The 12,931-nt window shown below is 43.8% G+C and overlaps 1 long non-coding RNA gene across 16 annotated transcripts; it reads left to right on the top strand.

The window, feature by feature from the left end:
• The first annotated feature begins 110 nt into the window (after positions 1 to 110).
• Positions 111 to 12,601, top strand: LOC146354469 (uncharacterized). Of its 16 annotated transcripts, XR_014788414.1 has the most exons (7): positions 121 to 446; positions 3,243 to 3,349; positions 3,662 to 5,907; positions 6,053 to 6,186; positions 7,191 to 7,469; positions 8,255 to 10,089; positions 12,344 to 12,601. It is a non-coding gene; the product is annotated as an uncharacterized LOC146354469 (long non-coding RNA). The 16 variants fall into 16 exon arrangements; XR_014788401.1 differs by having other exon boundaries at positions 112 to 446; positions 8,255 to 12,601; XR_014788403.1 differs by having other exon boundaries at positions 116 to 446; positions 3,662 to 3,813; positions 5,760 to 5,907; positions 7,191 to 12,601.
• The last annotated feature ends 330 nt before the right edge of the window (positions 12,602 to 12,931 follow it).

Raw genomic sequence — 12,931 nt, 5'->3', positions numbered from 1 at the left:
ATCTCCTGTTACTTCCGCGCTACCGTGTAAGTAGTAGGTTTTACTAATAACATCTTTCTCTCTGGAGCCGACGGGTGGGGGCGGCGAAGTCATACCGGCGCACGCGCGGGGAAAGGGGTTCACGTGACTCGGGCCACCATTTTGTGGTGACGGGGATCTTCTGGCCGCCCAAAATGGCAGGGAGGGCTCTCTAGTCTGGTGGTAGGTTCAGGTTAAGGTCGCGGGGGAGTCACTAATTTGGACGTTGTTTCTTAGTGGGCAAAGTTGAAGAGGGAGCAGACTGAGGAGAACGTTCCAAAGGGTCTTTATGATGGAAAGGAAAAGCCAGCTTGAAAAAAACAGTTTAAATATGAAGAGATCCCTGTAGAATTTGGAGCAGTGAGTTTTTAGAGTCAAAAGAATGATCTCTCGGTCATAAAACCAGCATGTTCAGTTACTTTTTTTAGGTAATGAAAGGCATTGAATTAAGCTTGCCCTGTAGGGATGGTAAAGTGGGAGGGTTCACCTGTAGAAGTTGGCTGATTGACTAAAGAAGATTGACGGGAATGTTGTGAGAGGCAGAAGAATGGAAGGTGGTTGAAAGTAGATGTGAGCAATTGATGAATTGAGGAATAATTTACTGGGGGAAATTAAGGTGGTGTATCAGCTGCTTCATATATATATACACACACACACACACACACACACACGCGCTAGGGGGAAAAAAGAGTAATTGTTGAGGTCCCTTTGGAAATCTCAAAAACTGATACTAACCAAAGATTGAAGGAGGATAAGGATTGTGTGTGTAAAACGTTGGTTATCAGAGAAAGGTCTGGTAGTTCATTTCTCTTGTAAAGATGATGTTCTTTTTGGGAGGATGGTTTTAGGTTTACAAGTATTTCTAGCGAGACCCCAAATATTTTCTCCCTTGGATTGCTTTAAATGTGAGAAGTTGAGCCATATATGTAGAAGGAGTGTGCATTGCAGGGAATGTGAAGTGCATGCTTTTTAGTGATGCAGTTGCATGATATGGGACCAGTATGTTTTTACTCGGAGTGTAAGTGTAACATATGGATAGTAACAAAGCAAACTTGGAAGATATAAATTCTTGGGGTTAAGTGTAGACTTTCATATGTTGAGACTGATGAAATACATCAGAAGGAACAGTTGACACAGATTTTCACAAAGTCATATTAGGGCACAATCCTGTGCAGTAGGCGGCCACCTCCGAATTCAGAGGCAACTGCCTATCCAGTGCAGGGCAGGAGAAGCACAGAGGGGATCATTCCCTCCACGCTTCTCCTGCCCTGCATTTTCAGCTAGACAGCCGATATTGGCTGTCTAGTTGCGGGAGGGCGAAGTGGGGGAAGAGGCTGCTGGATGACATATAGGATGTGTCGTACCGGCATTTCTGCCTTCCCCGCCTTGGAATGCCCTATTTTAGCTGCTCCATGTTCCTCTCCCGAGTGCGGGGCTGTTCCACGCTGCCTGTGAGGCAGCACGGAAGGTGGGGGGAGGTCAGTTCTCTGGGAATGTGGGCTCCAAGGTCGGTTCCTGGAAAACCAGATGTCCTCTGGCTCTCTAGCTGCTGACTAGCGGCCATAGGATTGCTCCCTGAAAGAAGTATCTAAAATGACAGGATGTTCATTATTCAATAGTATTTAAGTGCTATACACCAAATGACTAGACATGTATTATGGAATGTAAAGCCAATTTGGAGCCTCCAAGTCTACCAAGAGTTTGGTAATGCCTTGGTGTGGTTCCTTACACCATTTCCTTGTGCCCTTAGGGTGCAATCCTATGCACAAAGTCCTATAACTCCCAGCATTTCCCAGCCTGCATAGCTGGCTGGGGAAAGCTAGGAGCTGTAGGACTTTTTTTTCTGTCTAAACATGCATAGGGTTGCACTCTTTATTGTTTGCAATTGTTCTTACAAAGTGCCATTGGGATCCTGCACAATGATATATAGGCAACATCAGAAGCCCTATTATGTGTTAGCGGGAGACTGGAAGGTTGGGAATGCCTCAGACTGATCCAGGGGCATTGTTATGTGAGCTGTGAAAAGTGGGAGGGACATAGAATGAAGAGAAAATAGAATTGAATGTTAATTTAAAGGGTACTGTTGGAGCTGGGCAGTTGGAAGAGAAGCAGCAGAGAAGGCCAAGGAGGGAAGAGCGACCGAGGAGAAAAAGGCAGCAAAGTGAAGTGGAGCTGTTGGGAAAGATAAGGGAAAGCAAAGGAGGGTGAAGATAAAGAGACAGCAGCTTTCAAAATGCAGCAACAGAAGGCCAAGGAACTGTGAAATTGTCACCGTCCTAATAACTGTAACACTATTGGTAATTAACAATTATGGATTAGGGTTGATTTGTATTTGATCTGTACAGTTCTACTTATTAATACGCAACTCAATGAAAATCGTTAAGCTAAATAAATACTTATATTTGACTCCTGAATGATTGCCAGTCTGCCCCTCCACATCCTGATAAGAGAACTCAGAGGTATTACAAGGAAGGGGATGGTGGTTTTGTGAGTGACAATTCTAGTGCCTAACCAGGGAATAACTTTTACCAGATCTCTCCTTTTTACTTCCAATCAGAGTGCTTCTACGAGGGATGTAGAAGGAACTTATCAGAGGGTGCTCCTGTGATTTCATTATATTTTGTAACTGTGACCCTGTTTGAACGTAATGGCAGTATTGTGTGGTAAATCTTGGGTTAATTAACCCATGAACTGTGAGGGTGTGAGCTGCTTCTGGTTTCGACTAACAATCCCGGAATGTGGTATTCGAGGGTTGTTTCCATGATGTCCGAACAGGGAAACTTGGGGTTGTTTGTGGGTTAAATAACCCCGGGCCCATCTAAATGGGAGGTTTTATATGATGCTGCTGTTGCTTTAAGTCATTAGGGACACATGATGTGGCCACTCTGCAGCCACCCTGGAGTTTACCTGTATGGAAGCTGCATTTTTACAGAGTACTTTTACTTGGTTGTTTTTCATTAATTCAGCTCCCCTGTGGTCCAGTTGCTGTGTTCCATCCCTCCACTTTATGACTGGGACGTTTCTATGGGTGTGTCTTTCCCCTAGCCTAGGTAACCTAGGTAACCAACATAATTCACCTGCCTTTCTAGCACATCAAAGCGCTAGAGTGCTCTTTTGAGCCTTCAGAATCACCTTGCACTCTCATTTCGCCAGTGGAAGTAATTAGCCTCAGTGATTGTGCACTTCTCTGATGTTTGAATTAAATCGCTTCCCCAATGTTACAGTAAATCACTCTCTGCAACAGTTCGCTGAAATGGGGGTGGGGTGCTCTCAGGGGGAGCCTTCGGATGCCGCACTGAAGAATTTGGGATTTTGACCTCTTCAGGCAAAGGTGTGCACTTTGGGGGAGAGGAATAACTCTGTGACAGTTTGTTGGAAATGGATGAAATTGGTCGGGTGGGATGCTCTCAGGGGGAGCCTTCAGATGTTGCACTCGAGAATCAGAGATTTTGGCTACTTCAGGTAAAAGTGAGCACTTTGGGGAAAAGGTGGGGAGAGGAATAACTCCGTGACAGTTTGCTGGAATGGGGCAGAATTGGGGTGGGTGGGATGCTCTCATAGGGAGCCTAAAGATGCTGTACTGGATAATTGGGTTGTTTCTAGAGAATCGTGAATTGGTTACTCTCCATTCATAATAATGTAGCAGAGGAGCCTGGACATGGGCTGGGAAACAAGCCTCTCTCATTGGTTGAGCAGCCCCTGCCCAGTTGATGACATTAGTTCTACTCCCTCCATTCAACCCAGAAGTATGGTCCTTTCAAGCACTGTGTGACCTGTGAAAACTGGATTATCAAGGTACGGTACAGTTAGCTTTTCTTGCTTCATGTGTCCCTGATGGACCAAATTCCATCAGGGACACAGGGCTGATTCCACGAAAATCCAGATATTACTCTAATGTGCTTCTCATTCTGTTGTTGTGAAGATTCCCCCCCCCCCCCACACACACACAGTTAACTGAAGCCATGGGTTAATGGGATTGTTTAACCCACGAACAACCCCACAGAGGTTGCTCAGGACTTTTACAAATGGCTTGAGAGCCTACATTAACTGGGAGATACTTGAACCTACTGTTGCCTTTTCGGTGGCTGTTGCCGACACCAACTCCCCAAGCAGACATGTGGAGTTCTGCGGAGTTCCCACAACTTGAGTTGAATTTCCCCCGTGATTTTTAACTGTGGCTGTTGGTACACCGTGGTCAGGATACTACCTTCCTGCTAAAAGTGGTGCCTAGAAGTGGCTGCAGCTTATAATAGGGGCCATGCATAAGTCCCAGGCAGCTGGGAAGCATAACCTGTGGGGGTGGGGGGAGAGAGCAGTCATACAACAAAGAGTACAGCAATTGCCCACAAAACATGGGATGGGCGGGGCGGGAGGGAGGCATATCACCTTTTGAAAAACACCAAACTGTAAAAATTGCACAGAAAAAATACACCTACCTCTTTAAAATTGTATAGGTTACGTAGTTAGGGATACCTTGAGGATGTATTTGCTCACAAATTGCTCACAAAACCATGGGAGGATTGAATCCCTTTTTAATGTTCCACTTCAAAATCAACTTTAAAGGCACCTAGCGCAACCACCCCAGCTATTTTTCTGAAACTTTGCAGGTTTCTTCTGTAACAGCTCCTCTATGATATAACTGGGGTTCAGGTTTGACGTCCAGATTAAATGTGGTGGCCTTTGAATCAGTCTGAACTGAGTTGGACTTTGCTGAATCACGGTCCAAATTGAATCTCGTGGTCTGTGCATACCTCTAATAAAGAATGCATGTATATGTTTTGACATCAGATCATATGTTGGAGCATTTGGAGATAGTTTTGAAGTGCTAATATATAAGCAGCCTACTATTCTTAGTTAAATGAGTTTCTGTATTCAAAAAACTTGGTGTACTCCTAATTGCATTTATAAGGAATCTATGGATTCAAATGGCCATTTGTGTGTAGACTTGGAATTGCATTTTTAACTGTGATTGTTTACTCTCACTGTGATTAAACAAGGCTTCACATACAGAAGTAAGGTTCCGCATGCATATCCCTTGGTGAAAGGAATGTTGCATATGTTCTGAAGCTGATCCAGCAGCTGGGAATCCATGTGCGTTGCTGGAAAATAAGCTGCACTCTTGCTGATCAACTATTTAAGAGAGTAATGGGGACCTAACATAAGAGCCATGCTGGATCAGACCAAGGGTCCATCTAGTCCAGCATTCTGTTCACACAGTGACCAACAGCTGTCAACCAGGAACCCACAAGCAGGACACGAGCACAATAGCGCCCTCCCGCCCATGTTCCCCAGCAACTGGTGTTCATAGGCTCACTGCCTCTGGTACTGGAGGAAGCACATAGCCATCAAGACTAGTAGCCATTGATAGCCTTTTCCTCCAGGAATTTGTCGAACCCCCTTTTCATGCTATCCAAATTCTGTGGGAGCAAATTCCATAGTTAACTATGCACTGTGTGAAGAAGAGTTTCCTTTTATCTGTCCTGAATCTCTCACCAATCAACTTCATGGGAAACCCAGGTCCTAGTATTTTGAGAGAGGGAGAAAAATGTCTCCCTATCAACATTCTCCACACAATGCATAATTTTGTAGACCTCTATCATGTCTCCCCTTACTCACTTTTTTTCCCAAGCTAAACAATCCCAGCTGTTGTAAACTTCTCTCATAGGGGAGTTGTTCCAGCTTCTTGATAATTTTAGTTGCCCTTTTCTGCACTTTTTCCAGCTCTGCAATATCTTTTTTAGGTGTGGTGACTAGAACTATACACAGTATTCCAAGTGTGGCCCTGCTCTTCCTCACAACACCAAACAGCATGTTTTGCGATTGCTTCTGCCTTTGCAAGGTTACATATGCACAGACTTGGCTGATGCAAATGCAGTATGTTGGATTGGGGTAAGGAAAGTCATACCAATTTGTACAGATATTGCATTATTATACTTGCTCTGACGAGCTAGTTCATAGGAAGAAAGCCTGGATTCCCATTCTTTAAAACTGAAATGTGTTTATTTTAATATTTCTTTGCTAACTTTTATGGCAGGAGCCTCTGAAGGTCGCGTACAACAACTAAGAAACAATGAATGGTGGTCTTACCATGATTAGATACTGCAGTTCTGATGAGTTGGAATTACCAAGGAGACAGAAGTGACATCAGCAATAATGCCTTCTAAGTAGGTTAGTATGTCAAGATTCATGAAGGCTGCCTAGTAGTTCTATTAATCACCTGTGGTTTTCAGGTCTGTATATCATGCAATGTTCTTTAGAGCATAAGTGGTTAGCAATTTTTTTTGTCCTTTATATTTGGTAGAATCAATTTTAAATTGCATCTTCAGAGGCTCAAAAGACTGGTATAGTTTATCTAATATTTGTATTTTTCCAGCCTTGGATGCAGTTTTGTGTTGCTTTTCAGAAAAGAAATATGTCAGGGTTTCAAAAAATGGTCAGTATGATGTAACATAAATCCTATAAATAAAGTATTCGTTCAGCAATGCCATCTATTCTTCCCCCAACTTAAAAATAGATAAGGTTTATAATCAAACAGTATATTGTAGAACTGAAATATGTTTGTACATGAGATAATCTTTAGAACGTCAAGTAACAAGAATAGAAAGCAGAGAGTAGGAATAAATGATCAATTCTCCCAATGGAGGGATGTAAACAGCGGGGTCTCGCAGGAATCTGTATTGGGACCAATGCTTTTCAGCTTATTCATAAATGATCTGGAAGCAGGAGTGAGCAGTGAAGTGACAAAGTTTGCTGATGACCTCAGGTTATTTAGGGTGTTTAAAACAAAAGGGATTGCGAGGAGCTCTAAAAGGATGTCTCTGAACTGGGAGTATGGGCATCTAAATGGCAAATGTGGTTCAATGTAAGCAGAGTGGCAAGAGACCTACACAAATGTCATAGCAAAGCACTAACACTGAGCAGAAAATTGTGCAAATTTCAAGGTGGGGCAGTGAAACAGAAGGGGAAATTGTGCTACTCTCATGGGAGAGCAGTAACATGCAGGGGAATATTGCACAAATCTCATGGAAGAACAGTAAAACAGAGGCAAAAAATGCACAAATCTCACAGCAGAGTACTAAAACCCACGCAAGATCAAAAATAAAAATTAAAACAAAAAGTTCTGAAAGCTTTCAGGACATTCTCTTCAGGACATATTTCTTCTCTCTTTTTAGGAGCATGGGGATGGAGGACACTGAAAGGATGAGGGAGGATGGTGGCAGCACTAGCCAAATCGTGTGGAGCAGTGGGGGTTTTCACTGCTCTTGCTGAGCAGCTCTCTTGCTGTTCCTGACAATCGATGATGAAGTCGCTCTTCTGGGTTCGGATGAAACAGCAAGCCAGCATGAGTATGAACAACCCTAACAATCCATGGATTTTCAGGTGTCTTGTTCATGGAAAAATAAGCCACCCTGCAGAAACCGTGCCGTGTTTGCACAACACGATCAGCTATGGTGGGTTGTGATGTCGTGGGAACCAGGTCAATGTTGAATATGTAGACCCATATTATGATTGTCCACTCGGCGAGCTTTTCTGGTTCTTTCAGACTCATTCCTCCATTTACCGTAAACCATTACAGCCCTCAGCCAACATATATTCTGTTGGTTCTGTCCCTGCCCCATGGGATTTGTCCTGACTGAGGGGTGCTACAAGTTTGTCTTCTCCCTCATGCTTTTTTATTGTTTTTAAACTTTTAAAAAAAATTCAGTACAAACATCTACCCAGTCCCTCCCCCATCTAAATGTTCCATATTTACAGATAAAGATACATTATAATGCCAACTCCCTGTTCATAACTTGAGAGGGCTAGGATCTGGTAGTTGTTGCCCTCTGCTTGTGGAGGCAAGCTCTGCTATGGGTGTCATCATGGTGGTGGCCTCCCCTTTGCCCAGGTAAGCGGAAAGCTATTGACAGCAATAAGCCTGTAAACGGCATTCCAGGACCAGGTTTAAGTTGACTTTGAATCTACTGGATCCAAATTCTATCTGGGCCCTTCTTACATCAGCCTGGAATTTTCATTGGAAAATTCCCTCCTGGTGTGACCACGCTTTGCTGGGAGAAAAGGACCTTCCCCCTCAGTTTACCCTGGCTGGTACCATTTGTCATGGCAGAGGATGAAATTATGGATCTGTGTTGTTGCTTCTCTTCAGCTCCCTGGCTCTACTAAGGATTGTCCTGTAAATATTTAAATAGAAAGGAGAGGGAAGAGGATGGTTAGTATCATGCATGTTTCTTTGCAGATGTGAAGAAAACAGCTGGGCAGAAAACAACGGAATGAAATTCAGTAGTGATAAATGCCAAGTTCTGCACCTAGGAAAAAGAAACCAAATGTTCAGTTAAAAGATGGGGGATACGTGGCTCAACAACACTACAAGTGAGAAGGATCTTGGAATTGTTGTAGATCACAAACTGAATATGAGCCAACAATGTGATGTGGCTGCAAAAAAGGCCAATGCTATTTTGGGCTGCATTAAAAGAAGCATAACTTCCAAATCCTGGGAAGTACTCGTTCCCCTCTACTCAGCACTGGTTAGGCCTCATCTGGAGTACTGTGTCCAGTTCTGGGCACCACATTTTAAGAAGGATGCAGACAAACTGGAGAGGGTTCAGAGGAGGGCAGCAAAGATGATCAGGGGACTGGAAACAAAGCCCTATGAAGAGAGACTGAAAGAACTGGGCATGTTTAGCCTTGAGAAGAGAAGACTGCGGGGAGATATGATAGCACTCTTCAAGAACTTGAAAGGTTGTCACAGAGGGGAAGGCCAGGCTCTCTTCTCCATCATCCCAGAGTGCAGGACATGGAATCATGGGCTCAAGTTACAGGAAGCCAGATTCCAGCTGAACATCAGGAAAAACTTCCTGACTGTTAGAGCAATACGACAATGGAACCTACGGATGTGGTGGGTTCTCCCACGCTGGAGGCATTCAAGACGAGGCTGGACAGTCATCTGTCAGGGATGCTCTGACTTGGATTCCTGCATTGAGCAGGGGTTTGTACTCGATGGCCTTGTAGGCCTCTTCCAACTGAACTTCCTACTGTTCTATGATTCTATGAAGCCACCACAAAGAGGGTGTATATTACACTGTGTATAACTTGACAAAGTTTCCCCATATTAATTGCTATTTCCTTGTTTTTGGAACTTTACTATTATATATCTATTCATGGGCTGCTAAGGTCAACAGATGTTGAATCCAATTGTGAACAATTGGGTTATTTCCAAACCATACTACATGACTTTCCAGTAAGTCGCATTTAGCAGGAATGTATCCAGCTAAACCTTATGGCTTATTACATCCAGTAGGGAAGGGATGCCCATAGGTTGTTAGTTCCTCAAGAGGGAATAGTCCTGGCTGCTTTAAAGGAGGCAGTATTTAGGCCACTCTGAAAAAGCCTAACCTGGAAAATGTTAATAGCTATAGACCAGTTGCCAATTTCCCCTTCCAGGACAAGGTGCTTGAGTGGGTGGTTGGTGACCAGCTCCAGACACTCTTGAATGCAACTAATCATACCCATTTCAACTGAGCTTCAGACTGGTTTTGGAATGGAAACTGCCTTGGTTGCCCTGTGGAATGACCTTTGCCAAGAGAGGGACATGGGAGTGCCTTGGACCTTTCAGCGGCTTTCAATACTGTTGCCCATGGTATTCTGGATAGGCCATCAAGGCTGGTGTTAGAAGTACCACTCCTACTTGGAAGGCTGATTCCAGAAGGTGGTGCTGGTGGATGATTGCTCTATTCCTTGACAGTTACACCACGGGGTGCTATAGGGCTCTGTTTTATCCTCCATGCTGTGCAACATCTACATGAAACTGTTGGCAGAGCTTATCTGGAGATATGGACTGAGGTTTCACCAATAAGCAGATGACACCCAGATTTATCTCTCCTTTTCATCAAGTCCAGGCGAGGCAGCAGGTGTTCTGAATCAGTGCCTGGATGCAGCAGTGGATTGGATGAGGAACAATAAACAGACTCAATCCATACATGACAGAGATACCGTTAATGGGTTGTTCATCTGCCCAGCTGAGTGGTGTTCGACCTGTTCTGGAGTGAGTTTGCAGTCCCCCAAAATTATCAGGTGTGTAGTTTGGGGGCGCTCTTGGATTCAGCATTGTCACTGGAGGTGGACTTGGTGGCACAGAACACTTTTTATCAGCTTAGGGTGATGTACCAGCTATGACCAGTTAGCCATGCTTTGATAACCTCTTGTCTGGATTACTGCAATGTGTTATACAAGGAGCTGCCTTTGAGAATGGTCCAGAAACTTCAGCAGGTCCAAAATAGGGCAGTAAGATTGTTAATGGGGACTGGCCACTATGATGATATTATGCCAGTGCTTGATGATCTGTATGGTTGCCAGTCCATTTCTGGGCCCAATTCAAAGTGCTGCTATTAACCTACAAAGCCCTAAATAGCTTGAGGCCCAGTTACCTGAGGGATCCTCTCCCTCCATATATATTTGCGCAGACCCTAAGGTCACCTTCAGAGGCGCTTGTCCTGCCAAATGAGGTTAGGTGCGTGGCTACTATGGAGAGGGCCTTTTCAGTCGTGGCACCCTAATTGTGAAATGCCTAACTGTGGAATGCCTTCTGCAGAGGGGCTCACCTGGTAGCTACACTCTAGTCTTTTCAGCACCAAGTGAAGATCTTTTTATTTACCCAGGCTTTTTAGTTTTAAAAATGGTGTTATTGTGCTTTTAGATCTTTTCACTGCTGCTGGCTTTCATCTTGGCTTTTCATTATGGTTCTATTCTCTTTTAAATGTAAGGTTTTTATATTTTGTTTTATTACATCATTGTATTTTATGGTTTTAAGTTTTGTTTTGTGAACAGCCCAGACAGCTGCCCACAGTAAATGTAATTCTTACTCATTTGGACATTTTCCCACAATGCTTTATAAAGCACAGCTCAGGTCTATAGTGTCTACTCAGAGGTAAGTCCCAGTGCAACAGGCATTGCAAAGCACAGGTCAATTCTATATATGTCTGCTCTCGGGGAGGGGGGGGGGAATACCCCTAGACTTTTAAAACACAAGCCTCTAATTTCCATGCCTCCTCCTCATGTGGCCAGTTTAAATACTCTGCTCTTTAAGTAGACCCTCGGTTTGTATTGCTGTCCCAGCACTGCTAATAGCAGCAGCCTTTTCCCAGAGCCTAGCTGATGAGCTGGGCTGGTGGGATGGGGTGTCAGGAGTAGGTGAGGGCTACACAATGCATAGCCAGCAGTTGCATGTGGGCCACAGGCTGTCCACCCCTGCACTAAAGCATAGCTGGTTTTTTTTTTATCCTAAATGAGGTTTTCAAGACCATGTTGATCCTGGATAAGGCCTCATTCCAGGAGGCCATCACTATTGGGAAGCTCCACAGCATATACACCAAATTGGGCTGTGGGTGGGGGATCCCTGTGAGATGCTCAGGCACTTGAATCACTCTGGTGTCCAGTGTGCCCTGCACAAGGTCTGCAGTATAAGCTGCAGCCTGAAATCTACATTAGGTAGTTCGACAAATTTCAAGGCTGCTTTCCAATGGGAAGGTTTTAGGGGGTTTTCTGCTTCCAATAAAGCCTCAGGTGGCCTAAATCCAGGGCAGACGTGTCAGAAGTACAAGTGTTCATTGCTCTTAGACAAGTTTGCTACTGCCTGAGTCAAGTGGAGCAAGTCTGGGGAGTCTGCAGCAGCAAATGCATCTGGGCCCAATCTGGCAATAAGAGTAAGATTAAGTTGTAAATACATCCAGGCTGCTGCAGGATGTAATTCAAAGCCGGCTTGTAGTAGTTCAAAGGGCTTGAACACATTCTACTTGGTGAATAGTTTTGATAGAGAATAGATGCCCTTTCTGGCCCAGGTTTTACACATCACTTTTCCATTGGCTATCAAGATGTGTGGGCTGCCTAAATAGTGTGCTGATTGTATGCAAATAGGTTGAATTGGAGCTGGTTTTCTGGGCCTTCTAGGCCTGCCTGCCTGTTGGCTCATATGTGTGGGATATTTAAAGTTGTCCAAGCACAGCACAGCTTTATAGTAGGGCTACCTCTGTTTTGGCCCACTGAAGTATGTAATAGTCTGATTCCTTTAGCCAAAACTTTGCCTGAGTGATCAGGTATATATTGTGGTAAACCCACAGGTGGGGGTGGGGTTAAACCCACCTTGAACAACTGAGAGTTGTAATTTTGAGTATCCAGTTGGGAGCCCGTATACCACCTCACTTTAAAAAAACGAAAAGAACGGCTGGTCAGTTTGTTTGAAATATTTTTGAGAAATTGTGAGGAGTTCCCCCAGGATGTAAATTAGTCTAGGCAAGACATTCATATTTAAAATGTTGTCTTTACCTCATAGGGTCAGAGGGAAGAGCAACCAGCTGTCCAGGTCCATTTTCATCTTTGCAACAATGGTCTCTAAGCTACCTTTAACTGTCATTTCTCATTTTTTTTGGTATGCAGTGACCTAATTATTTTAAATTTTCTTTTTTCCATATGAATGGCCAACTTGTGAGATGATAACTGAAAGGAGCTTTTTACAAGACCTCCACATGACTTTGGACTCCAGTAGCATGGACCCTATATTACAAATAAATAAATTAACTATATACAGATATGATAATCCAGGTTTCACATTTTTTCTCCAGAGACTCTGGAGGTTGCCAAGCATTTCACGCACAAAATTCAGATGAAAGTTAGCGCAGTAGCTGTACAACATAAAATCAAGGAAGTCTCTATAATATTATAGCAGCTGTTAAAGGAAGAGCTATTGAAGTTGTGCAATGCTGACATTGTAGAGCCAGTTGATTAATCTGAATGTGTTTTTCCCATTGTCTTGATATGAAAACAAAATGGATTTATTTGCATGCACATTGATTTGGGAGATGTAAACTCTAAGATAGTAGCAGAGTGTCATCCCTTACCCAACATCAATGGAATGTTGCTT

Source organism: Heloderma suspectum, chromosome 2, assembly GCF_057233095.1.
Source record: "Heloderma suspectum isolate Gila_16-S chromosome 2, 16-S_ref, whole genome shotgun sequence".
Taxonomy (NCBI): domain Eukaryota; kingdom Metazoa; phylum Chordata; class Lepidosauria; order Squamata; family Helodermatidae; genus Heloderma; species Heloderma suspectum.
Note: the sequence above shows the minus strand (reverse complement) of the source record. Positions and strands in the feature narration are given on the sequence as shown.